The sequence below is a fragment of the Scyliorhinus canicula genome, chromosome 18 (genome assembly GCF_902713615.1).
Source record: "Scyliorhinus canicula chromosome 18, sScyCan1.1, whole genome shotgun sequence".
Lineage (NCBI taxonomy): Eukaryota > Metazoa > Chordata > Chondrichthyes > Carcharhiniformes > Scyliorhinidae > Scyliorhinus > Scyliorhinus canicula.
In genome coordinates, this window is record NC_052163.1 from 87,134,705 (window position 1) to 87,159,548 (window position 24,844).

At 49.5% G+C, this 24,844-nt stretch overlaps 1 long non-coding RNA gene across 2 annotated transcripts in view; it reads left to right on the forward strand.

Annotated features, from left to right (window-relative positions):
• The window catches only part of LOC119952983, an 80,724-nt gene that overhangs the window by 36,656 nt on the left and 19,224 nt on the right, over positions 1–24,844 (forward strand). Inside the window, exon 3 of one of the 2 annotated variants that reach the window (XR_005457922.1) lies at positions 10,668–10,790. The exons of the other annotated variant lie outside the window; for it this stretch is intronic. This is a non-coding gene — a long non-coding RNA (uncharacterized LOC119952983). Of the gene's footprint in view, positions 1–10,667; positions 10,791–24,844 lie in introns of those variants that run through there. 2 annotated transcript variants of the gene reach the window in all.

Sequence of the window (24,844 nt, forward strand, 5' to 3'; positions counted from 1 at the left end):
GTTCAAATCCTATACTTGGCTCTGGGCAGCAAGGTTAAGGCTGATACTCCAGTGAAGTACTGAGGAAATGCTGCACTGTCAGAGATGCTGTCTCCTGGATAAAATGTTAAAACAGAGGCCCTGTCTGCCTCTCAGGTGAACATAGAAGATCCGATCTGCTACTTTGAAGAGCAAAGTATTATCCGCCATGCCCTGACCAATATCTATCTTTCAATCAACATGAAGAAACAGATGATCTATTCATGATCACATTGTTGATTTTGATTGCTTGCCGAGCATAGATTGGTTGTTGCATTTCTTACTTTACAACATGGTTCCAGTGACAGGCCTTATCTTCCATCTCTGTGCTGCCTCATCATACCGCCCATGAAAACACCACAAAACCTTTTCTGTCCAATGCCTGAAAAATTCAGTGGGCAACAAAATATGGTGGACTAGTAGCTGTTTAATAAGCTGAACAGTTTGTTACTTGGTCATTTCAAAATGGCGGGCTTCCAATTTCAACGCTTGCACATCTCCCATAATAAAAGGACTGGGCATGGCGACGTCACATTGCCCACTGGTTATCTTCGGGGAAAGGTGGTGCCTGCCTGCTTGGTCTGTGGCTGTCAAATCCAGCCCCGTGCGACATTTTAACCACTCACTGAGTTAGAAAAGACCCCCTGAGTTGTCTATTGGATTTAGGATTAAGAATAAAGAACAAAGCAAAGTACAGCATAGGAACAGGCCCTTCGGCCCTCCAAGCCTGTGCCGACCATGCTGCCCGTCTAAACTAAAATCTTCTACACTTCCTGGGTCCGTATCCTTCTATTCCCATCCTATTCATGTATTTGTCAAGATGCCCCTTAAATGTCACTATCATCCCTGCTTCCACCACCTCCTCTGGCAGCGAGACTTCCAAAATGCATTACCCTCTGTGTAAAAAACTTGCCTCACACATCGCCTCTAAACCTTGCCCCTCGCACCTTAAACCTATGCATCCTAGTAATTGACCCCTCTACCCTGGGAAAAAGCCTCTGACTATCCACTCTGTCTATGCCCCTCATAATTTTGTAGACCTCTATCAGGTCGCCCCTCAACCTCCGTTGTTCCAGTGAGAACAAACTGAGTTTATTCAACCGCTCCTCATAGCTAATGCCCTCCATACCAGGCAACATCCTGGTAAATCTCTTCTGCACCCTCTCTAAAGCCTCCACATCCTTTTGGTAGTGTGGCGACCAGAGTTGAACACTATACTCCAAGTGTGACCTAACTAAGGTTCTATACAGCTGCAACATGACTTGCCAATTCTTATATTCAGTGCCCTGGCCAATGAAGGCAAGCATGCCGTATGCCTTCTTGACTACCTTCTCCACCTGTGTTGCACCTTTCAGTGACCTGTGACCTGTACACCTAAATCTCTCTGACTTTCAATAATCTTGAGGGTTCTACCATTCACTGTATATTCCCTACCTGCATTTGATCTTCCAAAATGCATTACCTCACATTTGTCCGGATTAACTCTCTCATATTTGCGATCGTAATTTTAGATGACGCATGAAGCGGAAACACCTTCTAGATATTTATTCCATCAAACGTTTTCACAATCTTAAAGATCTCAATCAGGTGAGCCCTCAGCATTTTTCTGAACCCATTCAACAATCCAACTCCCGATGATTTTTTTCATCTTTCATAATGTCTTTTTCGGCAAAGTATAATCTAACCAAGAGCATCCAAGTGTTGGGAAACAATCTTGGCAGTGGCAGTTAGTTTTGGGTCACGTCCAAGGCACACACTGCAACAGAAAGGAAAGCAATTTGTTTAACATGCAATGTGGCGCAAGCTCGTACTCTCCGCCACCTCTCTCAGGCCTGTCTCGTCAGGTCCCATTTTGGTAAATGTTTACACATGGCAACCAGCTCAAGTAAACATTTTCATTTTGCGCACAGTGTATCACATGCTACTTTGTTGCCGAGCCTGCTTCATTACAAACGAGCGTCTGTACATACCCTCAGGTCTGAAGCTGCACCTCAACATTACCTAGAGCAGAGACAGGGTAAACACTGTGCTTGGGGCAAAGAAGTAGGTGGAAACGGTGAGAGCCCAGATACAGAGTGAGAAAGTGGGAAAGGATTCAATAATGTGCTTTAAAATTGCCTCAAAGGGTGAACAGGCAACAGAGGGAGGATAACCTCTCTGCCCTGCAGCCAGATAATTGGGTAATGCCCAATTACCCTACCATAGCAGACATCGATATGCCAGGCACTTTCATTAACTGAAACTATGGGGGAAAATACTCTCCTTTCACCTTTAGAATTGCCTCCACAGGCGCTACTGAACATAACATTAGCTGCATGAACCATAACAAAATCCACAGCTCTTTAAAGGACTGTGCAGTCCCTAATACTGCACTCTGCAAAAATATTGTGATCAGTGCATGAATATTTATGTTTTATGTTTCCTGTCTCCCCCAAAGAATGACATTTCATACGAAAGTGAGGCGCTCTTCTTGGCAGCCAATGTTCTGGAGCGTGGGTCTTGCTGAAAACCAAAGGTTTGACTGCCAGGAACTGGCTGCTGGCTGCAAGGGAGGCCCACGTTCTAATGATTCATCGGTATGGCGGGCTGAATCAAGTCACAAAAGAAAAACAAAAGCGCTTTACAACATCACCAAGCTCGTAAAGCCAGAGCTAAACAGCAAAGTCAGGAGAGCAGCCAAATCAGGTTGGCCCAGGAGCAAGAAAGCAGCAAGGCAAGAGGCTGGGGAGGAACAATGGTGAAAACAGGCAGCTTGAACATAGAGAAATACAGCACAGAACAGGCCCTTCAGCCCATAATGTTGTACCGAACTTTTGTCCTAGAAAGTAAATCAGCAAAGAGGTTCGAGTGCAATGTTTGATAAAGGGGCGAATGGACAAACTTTGATGTGATGGTGGGAAATAGGTGGTGCAGAAAAGCTCACGTTGCTCTTGAATGTCTCACTCAGACTCATTTGTTCCATCGGCACTATATCCATTACCTCACGAGAACAAGTGGCAGGGGAGGCCTGACCTGCGACTTGTAATTCATCAGGAAGATTCTTTTAGCTGCTTTAGGGCCGGTCAGGAGTACCTGAGATTTATTTTCAGGGGCTGTCAAACAGCTCAGATCTCCGTCTGTTACTGTCGGGCACCATTCGAACATAAGTACCTCTGTAAAAAAGAGAAACCTAATATCAAAGAGAATTTATCATCTGACAGTCTCAAACAAAAAGTCCCCATAGGCTCCTCACATCTCTTTCCATTAGGGTGTAAGTACCTAAAACTTAACATTTATGTGGTGTCGTAACAGATATGTCCCAAAGCAGTTAACTGCAGTGAATTACTTGGAGGTGCGTTGGGCGTGGAGACCAAACACAGCAATCATTTGTCAAATGATAAGAGCAAGGGTTAGCAAGTGGGAGGGTGAGATTTCATTGGTGGAGTTGAGCAGGCCATGTTTGAATAGGGGATAGGGAGGGGCAGGCTACTTCCTAAAGATTGCCCTTGGAGTTCACATAATCTTGTGTGATGCGGTGTGCTCTTTCGCCCGGTTAAGTTATTGAGGTGGAACCCAAGATAAAATAGATTGTACACATGGAAGCAACAAAGTTTGATGGAGCAAATGCATCAACGGCAACTGACATTCAGACACTACCTTTTAAGATTGAAAATACCCCAAGGAGCATCACAAGTGGGGTGGGGAGGAAAGAAAAAAATAAAGATAAAATAGTGATTCATGACAAGGAGAAAGCATAGGGCACGATTCTCTGGCCTCATTGCATTCTCGCTCGAGAAAAATGAAGCCGGTAAGGCTGAAAACGAGACCTGCGCCAGGCGCCAAACAGTGTGCACTACAACCACCCCAGTCCCCGAGGCAAAATCAAGATCTCGCCGTAGCGTGATGAGAAACCAATTATCACCACTTAAGCCCTATTTCCATACAATTAACAGGATTGACTCCATTATCCAACAGCCTCCCATGATTCAGCAGCCTCCCCAGAAAGTGGTCATGCTGGTGCCAATTAGTATTCCTTTTGAAAAACATGAGCCTGGCGGAAGGGCTTCTGTGGGGAGCCGAGGAGGTGAGTAGCCATCTTTGCTCACAGGCAAAGAGCCTGGGGGTGCTGGGCTTTCCACCCCAGAGCTCTCCGGGGGGGTAGCGGGGGGACGGACCCTCGACTGGAGGGTGGTGGGTATCCCCTTGATGTATGTACACTGCGAGTGAACACTGTGAGGCAACACCACACACACAGTCCACGGCCGGAGGGTGGGTGAGTGCTACGGGGAAGGGGAGATAACTGGAGAGATGGGCAAAGGGTTCAGAGGTTGGGTCGCATTGCGGAAGAAAGTGACAACAATCCGCAGAGAGCTGAGTGCCAGTGCTCCTTAATCTATGCTATAGCCTGGTCCCTGCCTATCTGGTAAGTGCTCGCTCACATTCATCACCTGCAAGTGCCTAGTGGGAGGGGAGGATGCCTGGAGAGATGGGCCAAAGGTTTGGCGGTTGGCCTGCATTGCGGAAGAAAGTGACAGATGCGTCATACTGTTTGTGGTCAAGGGTGTTTATTGTGTTTTGCAATTTCCCACTCTCCCAATGGTGCCAACCCTCCCCCACCACCCCTCACCCCATACCTACCCCCTCACCCTCCCCCGGTTCCCTCAGTGATCTTTGATGTGCTTTGCCTTCCTAGCTCTAACGCTATGTCTAGGTGCTTCCCCAGGATGCACATCAGAGGTGGAGGCAGCCAGCTGTTTACCTCGTCCCGTGGCTTTCGATGCCCGTGGCGGGTGTCTTCTGGGCTCTGAGGCCAGAGGGGCCTGCCAAACCTGTTGGCGGCCCTGCCCCGTGGACTGACTGTGCGCCACAGCCTCATCAGAGTAATGGAACTCGGAGGGGCTGGTGGCCATGGTTGCCATACCATGGGATGGGTCTGGGTTAGCACTCACCACCCCCTCCTGGTCGGTGCCCATAGGCCCCTGAGGTTCACTTTGGGAAAGAGGGGCAGCCGGTTCAAGCCCTGGCAGATCCTGCATCATCTGGCTCTGCCCGCCCTGACGGCTCCCTGACACCTGCACCATCGAGTTGACGCCTTCGGCGATGCTCCTCAGTGACTGTGCCATGCTCTGCAGTGCATTGGCAATGCCCACCTGCTACTGGGACAGGTCTGCAGCGCCTCGGACATTCCCATCTGAGAGCGGGACAGGTCCCACAGCACCTCATCAAGGTCAGCCTAGTACTGGGTAACATCCCCCAGCCAGTTGGACATTTTGCTGAGGCCCTCAGCCATGGCCATCACCGACTGCGCAATGCCTTGGATATCTTCACTAATGGTGCCGACGTCATGCACTAGGCTCTCCACTGCAGTTGCCACCTTAGTGTTGGCCTCGGTTCTACTCATTGTCGGCGGCATCTCCTGCACTGTAGCCTCTGAGACTCCTCGGCTATGGATTTGCTGGAGTGACGCTGATGCGTCTCCCTCTGAATGATCTTACCGCACTCTAACGTCTCCATTACCTCTGGGATGACCTCTTCCATAGGCTCAGCATCACGCTGTGACCCACCTGGATCCTGGGATCCAGCAGACCTCCGACTGCTGTCTCACCTGGGGGGGTTCCTGCCTCCACCTGTTGTGCTTCAGCAGTGTCATAATATCCACTCATGTATATAATGAGATGCAGACAGGCAGTGATTGACACATAGGATGACCAGTAAGCATACAACACAGTACAGCCAATCACCAGACAGGACACTACCATTATAAAGCCAGAGGGCACTAGGTTTCCCGTTCTCTCGGGACCCAGCTACTGAGACAGTCAGAGTCCACAAGCTAGCAAGTGCAAACACCATGCGGTAGCTAGTAAGTCTGGTCAGGCTACTACAAGGTCACCAGTCAGATCAGTATAGTGTTGACCCAAAGCTAAATATTTATAGCAGTTCTATAGTTGAATAAAACAGTGTTGGATCTTCTCCAGTGTTAGACGTCTGTTTCTAACTTCCCTGCATCGAGTGCAGTCCACATTGAACCAACCTTCCTAACACATCAAGCAGCTGTGTGGTGCTCACCAGACTGTGCCCCAGAAACCTGACCACTAACATTTCCCACCGAGGTGTGTGTCTCTGCGCTGGTGGAGGGTGGCGATGCCAGCTGTGATGTCTTGATCGTGTCTTCCTCAGAGCTCTCCTCTGAGGTGGTCTCTTGGGAGGCTGGCAGGGGGCCACCCAGGATGGCCGGTGCCGTTGGCTGGAGGACCTGCAGAAAAATGGACATATGGTCAGTTGGAGGGAAGGGTCAGTCTGTAAGGCAATAACAATTCACATTTGCTAGGTGTTCCGAGTGGAGCCCGGTGGTTCCTCACTTCTGCAGCGTCCGCCAACCTCTGCATGGGTGACCGCCCTGTCCTCGGCCACACCAGTCACCTCCAGGGCCCAATCCTCAAAGGACATGAGAATTCTTATGTCCGGCACCCTACCGCCAGTCTGGGCCCTCTCCTGGCAATTGTGGGAGAGCTTTTCCTGAGGAGACACAGAGACGGCATCGTTAGCCACATGCGTGGGAGGAAGGTATAAAGGAAGGTTGGGGGGTTGAGGGTCCCATGGTGAGTGGGGGGGGGTATCATGTCTGCTTGCATGGGGGGAAAGGCCTGGAGGGGGGGAGGGTGAGCGCTGCTGTCTACTCACTCATGCTGCACAGTGTAGGTCGCTAACCATTTTTTAGCACTGGAGGTCAGTCCTCCTGCTCACACTGCTAGTGCTAGAACTTACAGCCGCTGCCATCTCATCCCAGGCAGCACTGGCTGCTCTGTGGCTGACTCTCCTGAACCCTTGGCGAACAGGACATCCCTCCTGGCCTCCAGTGTGTCTAGGAGCTGCCCCAGGTCTGCGTTACCAAATCTTGGGGCTGGTCTTCTTGGTGCCATTACAGTGAGCTGGTTGGGATTTGCTGAGCAAGTGCAGCTTAAGTGCTGCACGACCTTGTTAGTGGGGGGCTGGCGAGCGCAGTGCCGATGAATCAGCTGGAGCGCCTTCCTTTGCTGCGAGAAGCCCGTGAGGCCGTGTTAAATGGACCAATTAATTTTGAATAGCATTGCTGGCCTCTCTGGGCCGAGTGCCGGGAAACGTGCGGCAGTTCCCACTCGCTACCACACCATGAAATCTTTCTGGAGAACACGCGCATAGTAAGCAGAAATTGAACTGGAACAGCCATAGAAACACTAGGGTCACAAGAGCGAGCCAGAAGCTCGGAATGCTATGGAGAATAACTCACCTCCTGACTGTCCATAATCTACAAGGCACAAGTCAAGGGTATGATGGAATAGTCCCCACTTGCAGGGGATGAGTGCAGCTCCAGCAATAGTCAAGAAACTTCAAACCATCCAGGACAACCAACCATGGGGACTTGTCGGAGGAAATTGGAGCAGCCGGAGAAAACCCACGCAGACACGGGGAGAACTTGCAACCTCCACACAGCCAGTGACCCAAGGCTGGAATCGAACCTGTGTTCCTGACGCTGTGAGGTTGCAGTGCTAAGCACATGCCAGCCTCGATTTGGTGCTAAAGGACCTAGACTGGGAATTGAATCCTCAACCTTTTAATTTCAAAGTAAGAGTCTACAAATTGAGCCACAGCTGTGAGTGGGGGACATGAGGCTGGATATTCTGATGGGGTGAGGCCATCAAAAGATTTCAAGGTGAGGATTTTAAATTCAACACTTTTGGGCTGAGGTGGTCAACGTGTCGAGTTTATGAACAAGTGGGACTTATATATGCAGCTAGGTTTGCACAAGTTAACAGTGTGGGACGCTTGGAGAAAGAACAAAAATTCTAACATTACAAAGTCAAGGATTCATTATAATGCTGGAGGATAATTGGAGAAGATTTTTCAGTCAATGCGGCGAATCGAGTTTCCAGTGTTAACAGTTCCGTGCCTGACCTGCGGTCACAACTAGAGGGTCTCTTTGGCAGCAGTGGAGGTGCACAAGTTAACGGTTGTATGATGGAGATAAACAGTTGGATGAGGCCGGACCACAAACAGGAAAGAGGAGCAGAGGAGCTCAGCATTTAGTCAGCCAGCGGCTACTTTCTCCAGCAAGAGTGCTGTTGCTAATAAATCCTCCTGTGTACAGTTAAGGCCCAATCAATCCGTGTTCTGAATCTGTCAAAAACAAAACGCAGCCGCCAAATAACCTCCTTGATATTGTGTATTTATATTTCCCAAACAGAGCTGAATTGGCAAAACAAATGTCGGAATTATGTTCCGGAAAACACCAGGTTTGATTCCTGGTCTGTACTGAGTTAGCAGCTGGTACAATTACTCCTGGAGTAGGGAAAGGAAAGGCCAGCCAATATTTCGCATTGATTCACGTGAAAAATATGTGGCTATTAGGTGAGGTAAACATCAGCTTACTATGCTCCAATATTCACTGGACGGAAAGTAAAAGCTTCATTCTTTCATAGCAACTTTCATATAATTCCAAAGCACAGATGTTTCAAATGTTGTCGCTGTTGTATTGTGAGGTAGAGCAGCTAATTTACATTCGGCAAGGCCACACAAGTTGCGAAACAATAAGATAGTCTGAAAGAGAAACACAAAACAGTGAAAACATTAAGCAGGGTCAAACAGCAACTGTGGAATGAAATAGAGAGGTTTCCGACAGCAGGTGCTGATAATTATTCTGCAGTCGCCATTGACAACTCCTCCAGACCCGTCTATTATTTCTTTACCTGCCCTGATGTTTGATACCATCACCTGGAACAGTGATTGCTGGCCTGCTGAGGTGGGGCCACCTCATACATCACTCCTCGGTCATGTTTAGGGAAGACAACTTCTTTTGCAACACCGCGCGTTACAAGGCCTCTTTCAGTCTTGCCTTCTTTGCCATCTTCTTCAACCCTCCATCGGTCTGTTGTTCAGCCCATGTTTGCTACTATTCCCTCAGGGTAGCAGCCTCAATGACAATGCCAGCAACATTCCTATCTTTTGCAGTGTTCCTGCAGTCACTGAAGTGACAGAGCACAGCCTGAGTCAAACATCACTCTGTCAGCCGTGAGAAACTTCCAAATTCAGTCAAAGTAACTGAAGATGCCTGAAGTCAAAAACATCTATCCACTGATTTAACGGGGATCCTTTTAAATGTTGCTGTGTCCATTCCCTACAGTAACGTAGTGACTATACTTCAAAATTGTTTGATTAACTATTCAGAATTTTGGGATGCCTTCTGGTCATGGTTCCATTCTTTCCTAAGTGTTCAAGTTTTTGTTGAGGAAGGAAAGCTGATTGAATCAATCACTCCAAGACACCAATTTCCCAAAAGGGCTCTATTGCAAGCATCAGATAACATTTAAGCATTCATTTGAATGAGGCAGCCCGGAAGGCCGACTGAATGCATCGACCAACTCGGCATCAGCTGTGTTTAACTGAGTTATAGGCTGATGAACCATCAATCGAACGCGAGACGAGTTGCTGTACAAAAGTTAGGCTTTAATCAGCTAGAAGTTAGCCCTGCGGTCGACTACGGTAAATGGACGACCGCCGGGCGTTCTGGCTATTTATACCTCAATCTGGAGGCGTGGTTAACTCAGCCTCTCGACCAATCGGAGAGCCGTCACATGACTGGTCTCAACCAATCGGTCGAGAGGCACATGACCGACCAGGGCCAATGGTAAGCCGGTGTTCTGCACCAATGGCAGACAGCTATGCAAATAATACCACCACATTGGCGGTGGGCATTCCACGGGGGGATTTACATATTGTTGTTGTCGTTGATTCTCCTCCCACACCCTGTGGTGCACAGGGCAAGCTATCATCTGATGCCATAGTGTGGTTATTCCTGGAGCAGGTTGCTAGTCTGTCGCCAGAGGACTTCCAGCTTGAGGGGCGCCACTCCCCATCAACCACGGCTGACCAGAAGATAAAAGCAAATTACAGAGGAGGCAGCATGGTGGCACAGTGGTTACCACTGTTGCTTCATTGCTCCACGGTCTCAGGTTTGATTCCTGGCTTGGGTCACTGTCTGTGCGGCGTCTGCACGTTCTCCCCGTGTCTGCGTGGGTTTCCTCCGGGTGCTCCGGTTTCCTCCCACAAGTCCAAAGATTTCTCCTTAGTGTCCAAAAGAAAGGTTAGGTGCAGTTACAGGGTTATGGGGATAGGGTGGAGTGTGGGCTTAAGCAGGGTCGATGGGCCGAATGGCCTCCTTCTGCACTGTAAATTTTATGATTCAAAAACCAGAAAATATGACAATCTCAGCAGGTCTGACAGCATCTGTGGAGAGAGACGGGAGAGAATCACAGAATTTACAGTGCAGAAGGAGGCCATTCGGCCCATAGATTCTGCACCGGCCCTTGGAAAGAGCACCCTACCTAATCCCGCACCTCCACCCTATCCCCACACTTCCACCCTGTCCCCGTAACCCCACCTTACCTTTTTTGGACACAAAGGGCAATTTATCATGGCCAATCCACCTACCCCTGCACATCTTTGGACTGTGCAAGGAAACCGGAGCACCCGGAGGAAACCCACGCAGACACGGGGAGAACGTGCAGACTCCGCACAGACAGTGACCCAAGCTGGGAATCGAACCTGGGACCCTGTCGCTGTGAAGCCATTGTACTAACCACTATGCTGACTCGGAGCTAACCTTTCAAGTCTCAGACTCACTTCTCTCTCCACAGATTCTGTCAGACCTGCTGAGATTGCCCAGTGTTTTCTGTGTTTGTTACCGCCAACCATTGATGTGTTGGAAGGATTTTGCACGTTATGGCCGCACCTTCGAACCCGGAGCTTCTGAATCAGAGGTAGGGATGCTACCCACTGCACCACAAGAGCCCTGGATTTGCATGTGGAATGCTGATTTAGCTTCCGAAAAGTGAGTGAAATGCAATAAAGGCTTTAACGCGACATTGCAGTGTGCTAACCCTGTGGCCAGTGCGAACCAGTTACATTTATTAAGCCACTTGAGCGATGTAATTGTAACGTGTTTGAATGCAGATAATTGACAAGATATCTGCGGCAGGTGTTCGGCTGTGACAATTGTGGTTTTAACAAGTGCTGATAAAATATGGCAGCAAGAAATGGCCGCTTGCAGATCTCGCTCACATAAATCTATAATTGTCTGTCTCCTCAGATGGAATCAGCAAACAATTTATGATTCTGTTCATCCCAGTAAAGAAACTCAGGGTCAGCCATTATTTTTTTCCGGACTGTCAGTCAGTTTGGAAATCTGCATGCTTTTAGAAGTGCTAAGTGTTTGCCGATGTGCATCTTGATATATCCTTTAAACGGCGCCGGTTCCGAGATTTGATTTGAAAACTGCAGTCAGCCACTAAGCTTTGCTTAACCAGATATTGTACGATGGAGACGCAGTGAGGACATATCAAAGCAAAGCAAATGCGGGGCCACTTTAAATTCCTTTTTAAAAACTTTATTGTCTGGGTGGCAGTTCTGAATAGATCAGTAAGAGTGTTTTTACAATTGTCCACATTTTCATCTCATCAGTCAGTGCTCTGCAGCAACAGTTCAAGTCCATAATGAGGGTTGTGCAAAGGGCAGAAACTGTTGCCTGGTCCAAGGAAATTCTTATCCATAGAAACCCTGCAGGACAAAAGGAGGCTATTCCACCCATCGAGTCTTCACTGACCCAACCTTGGCCCACTCCCCCCCCCCCCCCCCATCCCCGAAAACCCCCACCCCGCATTGATCATGGCCAAACCACCGATCCTACATATCTTTGGACTGGGGAGGAAAACAGAGCACCCGGACGAAACTCACGCAGACACGGAGAGAAAGTGCAAACTCCACAGTCACCCAAGGCCAGAATTGAACCGGGGTTTCTGGTGTTGCGAGGCAGCAGTACTGATCACTGTGCCACTGTGCCGGCAGGTCTGGATAGCATCTGTGGAGAGAGAAGAGAGCAAATGTTTCAAATCTGGATGACTCTGTCAAAGTGGCTACCACTCAAATGTTTTCACTGTTTAAAATAAAAATAATTTACGGGATATGGGAGTCTCTGGCTACGCCAGCATTTATTACACCCTTCAACCGAATGGCTCGCTCGGCCAGTCCAGAGTCAATCACATTGCTGTGGGTCTGGCGGCACATGTAGGCCAGACCAGGTAACGGCGGCAGATTTCCTTCCCTAAAGGACATTAGTGAATCAGGTGAGTTTTTTGAGACAATTGACAATGGTTTTATGGTTATGATTAGGCTCTTAATTCTGGGTGTTTATTTTTATTGGGTTTTTAAATTCCATCGTCTACCATGGCAGGATTTGAACCAAACATGGGTGCCGAGCAGAGGTTTCACTATCCATGGACGATTTATTGTTGTACATTTTGGATCCAGTGGGCAGCATTGAAAGGATCATGGAGAGCCAGTGGGAATTTGGGCGGTTTTCCAGGTTCAAACTGAACATGGGAAAGAGCGAGCTGTTTCCGATTAATGCCAGAGGGCAAGAGAGGAGGTTATACGAGTTGCCGTTCAGGGCGGTGAAGTGAGTTTTCAGTATCTAGGAATCCAGGTGGCATGGAGCTGGGCGCAACTACACAAATTGAACTTGGCACGACTGGAGGAGGGAATGAAGGTGGATTTCAAGAGATGGGATATATTGCCGCTGTCACTGGTTGGGTGCGTACAGATCTTGAAAATGACGATGCTCGTGTTCCATAACCTACCTATCTTTGTTCCAAAGTCCTTTTTCAGGAGGGTGCTGTGATGATATGCATAAAGCAGTTATGTACATAATGGAGGCCATAAAGAAAGATGTGCCATTGTAGTGGTCCAGCAGCCACGAACAAGATTGGCAGGCACTGCAGGTTTCTCTTACCACTGCGTCAGTTCTCATGTTTTTTGACCTAGCAAAGAATACAAAAATCTCAACCGATGCATCACATAATGGTTTGGGGACGGTCCTAGTCCAGCAGGGTCTGGAAGAAGACTGGCTGCCAGAGGCGTATGCATCCAGGGCGATGTCTAACACTGAGCGAAGATACGCACAAATCGATAAAGAATGCCTCGGGCTCATTAATGGGCTACCAAAGTTCCATGATTACGTCTAGGGGCTTCCAACCTTCATTGTAGAGATTGACCACAGACCGCTGGTCGCCATCATCAAAATGAATCTTGGCAAAATGTTGGCGCAAATCCAAAGAATGATTCTGAAGTTGCAGCGATACGACTTTGAATTGATGTATGCGCCATGTAAGCACCTTATTGTGGCTGATTGACCAGAGGAACCACGCCAGCTGCATTGAGGAACTACACCAGCTGGCTGAGGATGTACAGGTCCACGTAAACATAATGACAGAGTCTCTGCCAGTCGCTGACAACAAGTCAAAAACAATTAAAGAGGAAACTGCCCAGGATACTATCCTGTAGAAAGTGAGAAAGTATATCCAGGAAGGGTGGCCCACATGATCCTGATCAAGAATTAAGTAATGTTAACTGATTTCTGTTGCCGAATCAGCAAATTGTGATTCCACAGGCACTATGGTCAATGATCCTCATAAAGTTGCATGAAGTGCACTTGGGGATGGAAAAGTGCAAGTGGAGAGCCAGGGAGGCAATTGACCTGGCATTAATCGTGCCATTGAGTTAATGGTGAAGAATTGTGAAACATGCCAAAGATTTCAGCGCAGGCAGACCAAGGAACCCATGCAGATGAGTGACGCAGTCACAATTCCCAGGCAGAAGGTTGGCATGGATCTTTTCCATTTAAATGGAAAGGAGTACCTTCTGGTCATAGGCCAATTCTCTAACTACCCGGAGATAGCGCAGTTGCCGAATTTGATGGCAAGCTGTGTTATTAAGAAGGTCAAACAAATTTTTGTGCGACACGGCATTCCGAATATCGTCATGAGCGATAATGGTCCATGTTTTGACTGCTATGACTGGGCAGAATTTGTCGGCACTTTGACTTTCAATGTGTCACTTCCAGTTTGCAATACCCTCAGTCGAATGGCAAGGCCAAAAAGGGAGTGCATATCGTCAAGCAGCTCCTAAAGAAAGCACGGGACAGTCGCGATGATACCTATCATGCACTCCTCAGCTATTATTATTGGGAGGCGTACATTGCAATGGTGAGGAAATGGGCGGTGGATGAGGGATTGGTGTGTGGGCGGTGGAGGCAGGACGATTAGGGGACCAGTTTGAGGGCACTGTTGTTGGTGCCTCTTCCGTTCTCGCCAGTCAGATACTCTATGAACCCAGTGGTGGTTTTGGCATTATAGGTGTGGAGCCAGTGTGGGCAGAATTTCAGGTTGGAGGGGATATCATTGTGGGCACTGATATGTGACAACTATAAGTTTGTGCCGGTGAGGTTGGATACGAGGTTCCAGGGGTGGCGGTGACACATGGGGATTGAATATTTAGGGACTTGTTCACAGGAGGCAAGTATGCAGGTCTGGAGGAGTTGGAGAAAACCTATGAGTCACCCAGAGGGAATGGTTTAGGTACCTACAGGTGAGAGATTTCGTAAGGAGAGAGATGCCATCCTTCCCAGGGCTGCCACCTCTGGTGTTGCAGGACAAGTTGTTGTCGGAGGATGATATAGAGGAGGGGAGAGTGTTGGATATCTACAGGGACTGATGGAGAGGGAGGGTGCCCCGGTGGAGGAAGTTAAGTGCAAATGAGAGGAGGAGTTGGGTGGGAGCTGAGGGCTGGGTTGTGGAAAGAGGCCGTGCGGAGGGTTAAATCATCCTCGTCGTCTGCGAGGTTAAGCCTCATCCAGTTTAAGGTGGTGCATAGGACCCACATGACGGTTGAGAGGATAAGCTTGATGTTTGCAGGGGTAGGGGATAGATGTGGGAGGTGTGAGGGATTCTGGCAGGGGTTCTCAGATGTTGTGACTGAGATTTTGAGTGTGTCCGGAGGTGGCGACATTAAGTGTGCAGGAAAATCCGCAGTCCAGATGGGGAGAGAGGCCGATGTTCTGGCCTTTGCTTCCCTGGAGCCCAGCTGGATTTTGTTGTATTGGAGGGACTTGGAGCCGCCAAAGGCAGGGTTATGCGTGAGTGACCTGGCAGAAGGTGAAGTTCGCTTTGCGGGGTCAGAGGAGGGGTTCACCCGGAGGTGGAAACCATTCATTGATTTCGTGAAGATGGATTGAGGAGGTCAGCATGGAGGAAGGATTGAGGGATGGAGGAGGGATAGGGATAAGGGGATAACATTTAGAAGGCAGGGTGTGGTGGGGTGTTGGTATTGGGAAAGGTTGGGGATTTGTGGTTTCTGTCAATGTTGATGTTTTGGTCTTCTGATATTTTCATGTATATATGGAAAAAGCCTTGAATAAAAATATTTTAAAATGAAAAAACATTGATATACTAAATTAAGTCTTAGAAACGTAACTTGAAAATAAATATTTTACCTATGCTCATCATATCTCTCTTCCTCCTTCTTCCCTGACCTAATTTTACCAATTTCACTTTAAATTTGTGTCCAGTGATGCATGGGTTGGATGAAGGGCATGACCAGATTTCCATAGCTTGATTGTTTTCCTGGAACTGCGCACTAGCCTGACACCAGAGGCTAGGTACCACTCCACATCAAGTATGTGGCTGACCAGGAGACTCTCCCACTCTTACTCCCTGCCAAGTAGTTATATTCACTGTAGTTATACAACAGGCTGGTTTAGCTGCATTGGTTACATAGAACATAGAACATACAGTGCTGGACAGCTGGTTCGTGATTCAGAGCAAGACCAACAGCGCGGGTTCAATCCCCGTATTGGCTAATACTATTCATGGCCTTCTCAACCTTGCCCCTCGCCTGAGGTGTGGTGACCCTCAGGTTAAATGCCTCAGGTGCGGCAAAGCCAGCTCCACAGAGATTGGAGTGCCTGACCTGTGTTAAAACAATACATCCCCCACCCTAACAAATCACACCCTCCCCACACAAGCATTGGGGAAACCCACCCCTCTCAAGCACCAAGGCAACCCCCCCCCCCCCCCCCCAACCACCTTCCCACAAGCACAGGGCAAAACCCCACCCACAAGCACTGGGGTAACCTTTCCCCCTAGATTAATGACAACCCCCCCCACAAGTGGAACTCCCCAGAGGGCTCACCAACTGCTGCAGCAGTGCCAGGGCGCAGGAGGGCAATGCAAGGCACTTCCTGGATATGTCACTCTCCCCCGAGGGCTATGCATACCTTTACTCCCTGAGTGGGTCCCCCTCGACTGCTTCACGTTTTTAAATACCTCGTCACGAAGGCAAAATTCTTTACCTGGGTGAAGCAATGGCAGGGAAACCCTTTAGAATCCTAGAATATCTACAGTACAGAAGAGGCCATTCGGCCCATCGTGTCTGCACCATTCCACTCCACCCCTGTACCAGTAACCCCGTAATCTAACCTGCACAATAAGGGGAAATTTAGCATGGCCAATACACCTAATTTGCACATCTTTGGACTGTGGGAGGAAACTGGAGCGCCCAGAGGAAACCCCGCAGACTGAGCTCCACATAGATAGTCACCTTCAGTTGGAATTGAACCGGGTTCTTGGCGCTGTGATCAGCAGTGCTAACCACTGCACCACCGTGCCGCCTGTTTAAGCATGCGTAAATATATTTAAATGAGGTTCCCGTGGCAGGAACCTTTTAATGTCACCGACGAGGGGCAGGGAACATCAGAGAACGAGATCTTCTCGCTGAGATTCTTGTTCCCATGTCTTGTGAGATTTCCCACGAATGTCACCATTTTCCCCCACAGTGAACACCGGCAGAGAATCTTCCCCAAGGTTGCTTTGTCCACAAGTTCAACAAGGGCATCAGGGCTTTGAAACTCCTCCATTCAACGCTTAACATTTGAATGTTTAACATGATTGTATGCAATTCCTTTGGGGGTGTTCAGACATACAGGTTCACAACATGGCCAAACAGAAGGCAAGGACCTGACCACGAGCACATTAAACATTCTTCGCATTGCCCTATTCCAAGGCCTAAGAATTATGATGAAGAGCTGATTTGCGCCCCTTTACCTTGATTGAATACGAGCAGATCTATCATGCTGCCGACAGTAAGTTGAAGGCTGTTCCCTAATGGTGGGCTGTATTGCACCAGGCTGTACTGATTGCATCATTCCACACTTAAGCCGGAGCTGGGATGAATGGGTCTAATACTTCTAGACTGTTAATAATTACTTTAAATTGAGGTAATTTGATTGAGGGAGGTTCGCAGGTCAGCATGTGCTTTTAAATTTCTGTTGGAGTTCAGAGAATTCAGCATGAAACAACTGCACATTGCTCTTTATTAAAATAAAGACATGTTGCAGCCTGTTGACATCCAAAATATAACATAATGTACGCAAGGTTCAAGTTACGCAGAAGCTGTTGTACATACACTTGATGGTCTTTAGAAGGATGAGAGGGGATCTTATTGAAACTTACAGAATACTATGAGGCTTAGATAGACTGGACATAGAGAGGATGTTTCCACTCGTCGGAGAAATTGGAACCAGAGGGCACAGTCTCAAACTGAAATTGTGAGGTACGTTCCTTTAAAACAAAGATGAGAAGGAATTTCTTCAGCCAGAGGGTGGTGAATCTGTGGAACGCTGCCCCAGAAGGCTGTGGAGGCCAAGTCACTGAATGTATTTAAGACAGAGATAGATAGGTTCTTGATTAATAAGGGGATCAGGAGTTATGGGGAGAAGGCAGGAGAATGGGGACAAGGAACATATCAGCCATGATCGAATGGAGGAGCAGACGCAATGGGCCAAATGGCCTAATTCTGCTCCTGTACCTTATGGTCTTCTGGTCCATACATCCATCGATTTTTGTTTTCAATCATTATTTACAGTTAACATTCTTTCAACAGAATTGAGCGGGATTGGAGTAGATGTAAAATAAGTTTAGATGTTCAATTCTTGTATGCTGTGCACCCATTCCTTTATCGGGTCTTCAATTAAGGGGAGCTGAGTGAAATCCCAATTATTTCGGGCTTCGGCAGTAGCCACAATGTTTACTGCTGAACTTGGATAAGCACAAAGTTTGCCAATAAATATTATGCTTGGATTAGTATTTCTATGGATTGCAGATGGATGTGGCTGGTTGGCCCATCTTGTCGTGCAGCCTATTTTAGTGATCGATTCAGCAATTCAGCCTCACTCAAAGAAAAACAAGAGAATACTGAATGGGAACACATTTCAAACGAAAAATAATCAAATCTGCTGCTGTCTGCAACTCAAATTTGGCTGCAGATTTGAGGGTATTGAGCAAGCAGATTCATTGAGCAATTGGAGTGGATAATTCGGAAATTCTTTGCTTTTAGGTTTGGACCAAAAATACCTCACAATTCTGTACATTCCTGTGAATGGGAAGTGACCCTGTGAAATGTTGCACAATGGGAAGAGAATACAAACAGAGTTTAATTAGCTATCAAAGGAGGGGATTGATGCTCCAGGATTCTGGTCAGTGGGACAGGATGCAAAAAGGGTTGGGCCTGTTAAATTCCAAACAAAGGGAATGAATGGGAGTGATTAGTTCGCTTAGCTCTCTCCATCACCGCAGTGAATGGGAAGGGATAAGGCTTATTCATCGAATCATAGAATCTACAGTACAGAAGGAGGCCATTTGGCCCATCGAGTCTGCACTGGCCCTTGGAAAGAGCACACCACTTAAGCCCACACTTCCAACTATCCCTGTAACCCCACCTAACCTTTTTTGTTGGACACTAAGGGCAATTTATCATGGCCAATCCACCTAACCTGCACATCTTTGGACTGAGGGAGGAAACCGGAGCACCCGGAGGAAACCCCCGCGGACACGGGGAGAACGTGCAGACTCCACATAGACAGTGACCCAAGCCGGGAATCAAACCTGGGACCCTGGAGCTGTGAAGCAACTGTGCTAATCACTGTGCTACCGTGCTGCCCATTGTGCTACCATGCTGCTACCTAACAGGTAAAAGTGAGCCCCTCGCAGAGCACAATTGACCATTACTGCACCTGTATGCAAGCATTATGGAATCTCGGGCGCAATTCTCCGCTCCCACAACGGGTGGGAGAATCGCGGGAGGGCCGCTCTGGTACCCCCCGCGATTCTCCCACACCCCCCCCAAAATGGCGTGTCGCGTTTTGCAACACGCCGCTTGGAGAATCGTGGGCCGCCATTTTTCACGGCGAACCGCGATTCTCCGACCCGGATGGGCCGAGCGGCCTGCGGTTCCCGACCGGTTCACGCAGGCGGCAACCACACCTGGTCGCTGCCGGCGTGAACATGGCGCCAGAAGCTGGTTTGTGGCTTTTGGGGGGCGGAGAGGGGAGTGAGCACCATGACTGTGCTCGGGAGGGGACTGGCCCGCGATCGGTGCCCACCGATCGTCGGGCCGGCGTCTCAAAGGGACGCACTCTTTCCCCTGCGCCACCCCGCAAGATCAAGCCGCCACATCTTGCGGGGCAGCGGAGGGGAAGACGGCAACCGCGCATGCGCGGCTGACGTCATTAGGCGCGCCGGCCGCGTCATTCTTGGCGCGCCGGGCCTTGACGCCAGCAACAAGGCCCCTCAGCCGAGATTTACGGCACGGCCCTCCTAGCCCCCTGGAGGGGGGGGAGAATAGGGGGTCAGGAGCGGCCTCCGACGCCATCGTGAACCTCTCTGGGTTTCACAACGTCATCGGGCCTTGCGGAGAATTCCGCCCCTCTTTTCCAGCAATGATTGCATTGCATCATGTCTGGAGGACACACGCTTTGTACATAAATCCCAACAAAATAATAATTGGCAGGGAGAGAAAAGCGCAACAAAATTATTATTTTCCACTGTGTGGTTGCAAGAACACAGTGGGGTTTCTCTCAGCCCGGGGCCGGGTCGGAGAATTGCCGCGACCAGCGCGAATCACGCCACGCTGCCCCGAACGCTGAGACGCGATTCTTAACAGAGCGGAGAATTGGCACCATTGGCGCCGGCAGTGGACCATTCTATGCGCCCCCCCCCCCCCCCCCCCCCCCCTCGCCGATTCTCGGCCTGGGATGGGCCGAGCGGCCGTAACAAAACACCCGAGTCACGCCAGCAGCGTTCACCTGTGGTTTTACCCGACGGGATCTTGGCATGGAAGGGTCCGGGAGCGGCCTGTGGTGGGGGGGGGGGTAGGGTGGGCTCCACCCCAGGGGAGGCCTCCGCTGTGGCCTGGCCCGCGATCGGAGCCCACCGGGGTCAGCGTGGAAAAGGGAGCCACTGCGAATGCGCGCATTTGCGCTGGTCCCATTGCACATGCGTGCGTTGCCACCGGTGCCACTGCACATCCACGGACCCCGCGCGCCGGGATCAGGAGCTGGAGTGGCGAGGGTCGCTCCAGTGTGTGCTGGCCCCCTGTAGGGGCCAGAATTGCTAATCCTGAGGCCATGTTGATGCCGTTGAGAAACGCGACGGCGTTTACGACGGCATCAACACTTAGCCTCAGGATCAGAGAATCCCGCCCAGGATTCCTGATAATGTAATTGCAACTCAACAGCAGTAACATGGCAGGAGGTCACGCCAAACCAAAGTGGAATAACAAATTATGTTTGGAAATGCGGTTAGCATAAAATAAATCAGCCTTGGTCATTGGGACTGGTACAGTGTAAATATAAGGGACATGGCGGGCTGGATCAGATACATATCTCTGATTGTTGATGGGAAATGTGCTCTGCGTTGTGCGGTTTTAACTGTTATCACTAGCAATACATTGTCATCTCACATGATTGGAGACTGCTATCGGTTTTGGTCAGGTATATAATCTGTACTGCATTTCACAAGTGAAACTTCATCTGGAACACTCTGCTGGCTGAAATAAATGGAAACTTTATGGGCAAGTTATTTTTCTTACAAATGATGTTCCTCTGGAGTTTGGGACTCACTAGAAGCCTGTGTGTAACAACAAAAAACTGTCCACTTTCTTGCTCTGCTTTCATGTGTTCCCCAGGTTAGAAAAAGAACTTGTTAGGTGCTGGACAAAACTCTGCTGTCCCCAAGAGTGTAACTTGGCCCCAATCTTATCAAAGCAACCCTTTCTGGATTAGTGTTCACACCAATTGTGTATGTTACTCCAACCTTGACATTGAAGTATGAGCAGGAATATGAGGAGTATAAATATACAAAAGAGTTTATTAAACATCAGAGCAGGTTAACTCTTCAGTTTGTAAAGAGCTACCTGACCCTAGCTCTCGTAGCAGTAGGATTTAATCTCATGAAGGAAAAAATGAGCCCGAATTCTCATACACCATTGGTTGCTGTGCAATATCTTTTGATATAAATTTTACATATTAATTTAAATGAACACAGAATTGGAGATGTCCCCATTATTCTGGATAGTGGTTGTACTGTCAGTGTTCACTGGCATTTTCCCCGGCGTGAATGCGTTTGTCTTTGTGTTAGATTTTACAGGCAGCACGGTGGCACAGTGGTTAGCATTGTTGCCTGCGGCATTGAGGACCCGGGTTCGTATTCCGGCCCTGGGTCACTATCCATGTGGAGTTTGCACATTCTCCCGTGTTTGCGTGGGTTTCGCCCCCACAACCCAAAAGGTGTGCAGGATAGGTGGATTGGCCACCCTAAATTGCCTCTTAATTGGAAAAAATAATTGGGTAGTCTAAATTTATAAAAAAAAAGAAAAGAAAAAAAAAAGTGAGATTTTACCCAGTTTTGTGACATGACAGGCTTTATGTTGCTTCTAGAATGGCATCCAGCGAACATGCGCGCACTTAAAGTGGGTGAGCAGGGTGCATACAAAAGTAGGCTGATCATGAATCTAGAACGCCATGTTGATTTGATGCCAGCACTGCCTTTATGAAACATAGTGCTTCAAGTAACACCCTCTTTGAACCTCATGCAGCCAAACAACGTGTTCAGCAGCAGGAAGGAACCCTCCCATCAAAAGGGAACATCTTTTTAAAACATTTGTTCATGGGATGTGGGCATCGCAAGCTGGGCCAGCATTTATTGCCCATCCCTAATTGCCCTTGAACTCAGTGGCATGGGAGGGCCATTTCAGAGGGCATTTAAGAGTCAACCACGTTGCTGTGAATTGGGAGTCACACCTAGGCCAGACCAGGAGTGGGATTCTCCCATTCGGCGGCAGTGTCCACGCCGTCGGAAACGACATCCCGTTTCACGACGGCGTGAACGGGCTGCTGGGAGTACCAATTTTGGCCCCTACAAGGGGCCAGCATGGTGCTGGTTCACACCGCTCCAGCCTCCCATTCCAGCGCAAACTGAGCGCCGTGGGATCCGCGCATGTCCTGACCTCAAGGATTCTGCACAAAACATTTGCTTCCAAACCTGGGCCCTGGAGCTTGGCAAAGATGTGACCCCGAGTTGGTGGAAGAGAGATGAGGTGAAGGAGGGAGAGCAAGAGTCTCAGCTGGAGGCCGTATTCACCCAAATGGTACAAGCAGCAATCCTCCCAACTGAACCTCATTGATGAACCGTCAGCTGAACGTCTGCTTTACTCAGGTGGGAAGTCTGTTATTTGTTGCGGAGACAACCTCAGCCTCAGAGCAAGGCGAGGATGGCCTTGCTAATGGCTGTCAATGGAGGTCATGGGCGGGATATTCTCAGCCTGGGGCCAGGCCAGAGAATCCCAGTGACCGGCACGAATCGCGCCATGCAGCCTTGACGCCGGCAAGCGATTCTCCGCAGAACGAAGAATCGGCGGCATTGGCAGAGGCGTGGTTGGCGCGGCGCCGGTTGCGGGCCGCTCTATGCGGCTGGCCCGCCGAATCTCAGGCCGCGACGGGCCGTCGTGGAAACGCCGAATCCCGGCGGCGCCGTCCACACCTGCTCTCAGCCGGCGGGAACTCAGCGTTGAAGGGTCAGGTGGCGGCCTGTGGGGGGGGAGGGGGGACCCGACCCCGGGGGGGCCTCCGATGTGGCCTGGCCCGCGATTGGGGCCCACCGATCGGCCGGCCGGCCTCTCTGTCTCCTGGCCTCCTTTCTTCCGTGCCGGTGTCTGTACTCCTGCGCCATGTTGGGTCGGGGCCGGCGCGGACAAGGGTGACACCGCGCATGTGCGGAAGTCATGCCGGGAGGACTGCACATGCGCGGGTGCACGCCGGACCCACTGTGCATGCGCGCATACCCCGGCGTCCATTTCCCAGCGTGAACCGCTCCAACGCCCTGCTGGCCCCCTGTAGGGGCCAGAGTTGCTGATCCTGGGGCCGTGTTGACGCCGTCGAGAAATGCGAAGCGTTCCCGACGGTGTCAACACTTAGCCTCAGGATCAGAGAATTCCGCCCCATGTTCTATCACCCTAAGTCCCCTGGGGGTGGCAACTCAGCATTCTGCTGGACGACATATTGCTGGTTTGTGGAGATTTGCAGGACGCCCCTCTGCAGCAATGACAGCAGTAGTCTGAACCTCCTTTGCTGCAAGGTGACCTTGCATGACTTCAGTCTGACCTTCCATTGCAGCACCCGGAGGTCGGATAGCTTCTGATCGTGCTGCAATGGAAGAGCACACATTGGTCATCAGGTACTGTATCATGGCTGGGTCTGTCATTGACCTCATGGACCTGGCTATCCCTTCCAGGCTGGAGAGAAATTGTTCCAAGCTCATTGGCAAGGCCCTGTGCCAAGTTGGTGCCTGATACATTTGTGTTTCTGGACAGTGGACCAATAACCCAACCATTTCTGAGTGTGTACTTCTCTTGTCTTCTTCCGGAGGCCATCTCATCAAACTGCTTCACAGCAGAACTGCTATTCAGCCCTGCCCTCTAGTAAGCAGTCATCTACATTGGCCAAATCCTCTGCCCTCTCTGCCATTCCCGGATTCGCATCACATGCAGGTCTCACCTGGCATGGCAGCACAGTGGTTAGCACTGTTGCTTCACAGCGCCAGGGTTCCAGGTTCAATTCCCGGCTTGGGTCACTGTCTGTGTGGAGTTTGCATATTCTCCCCGTGTCTGCGTGGCTTTCCTCCGGGTGCTCCGGTTTCCTCCCATAAATCCCGAAAAATGTGCTGTTCGGAATTAGGACATTCTGAATTCTCACTCAATGTAACTGAACAGGCACCAGAATGTGACAACTAGGGGATTTTCACAGTAACTTTGTTGCAGTGTTAATGTAAGCCTACTTGTGACAATAAAGATTATTATTATTATTGTAGAATGTCAGGGTCTGAGCTGGTGGCTATGGGTGTGAGATCGAGTGTTTCTTTTTCATTGGTGTGTGGACAAGTAGCTATGCATGTTCCCAGCCAGTTGGCTGCTGTTGTTTCTGGTTGTGCCTCTTTGTCCCATTAGAGAAAGTTACGTGCCTCAGTGGGCCTGATCTTGTGGAGGCAATGGGGGTGGTGGTTAATGGCCGGACAGCCACTTTTCGGGCCACCTCTTTTTGGGGAAGGTATCTTTTGCCACTGAGGCACATGACAAGCCAGTGATGAGCCTTAGCCTGGGATCAAGGACTCCATGGGACCTCCGTCCTTCCGAGAACTGCTGGGGTTGGATGGTGGTCGCCACCTGGCGAGATCCTTGTGTGCTGCTGGTAACAACCAGTGGCGGTGGGATGAGACCCTAAGTCGGGCATTGATTGCCCACTTAAGGGCCTTGATTGGTGCCATGGTGGAAAGGCCGCCCACTTGACTTCCTGTCCCAGAGTTAATCTGGGTGGAGGAGACAAGGTGGCAGGTTCACCACACCCTCCTGCCTGATAAAATGCTCCGTCACCAGAAGGCACACGATTCCACTCAATATAGGGAGCGCAGTGTGTTACACATAACTGGTTGTCATGGTTGAAGAGCTGGCAAAATACCTTTTTGCCTCATAATTCTGTGTTCCTCTTGCTGACATCTTCTTCTGCTCTGTAAATTCTATGATTCTGAAACCAGTTTGAGCACCTGCTCCAGCCAGAATGCGCTGTCCCTTTAAGAGGTGCTGGCAGGATTTAAGT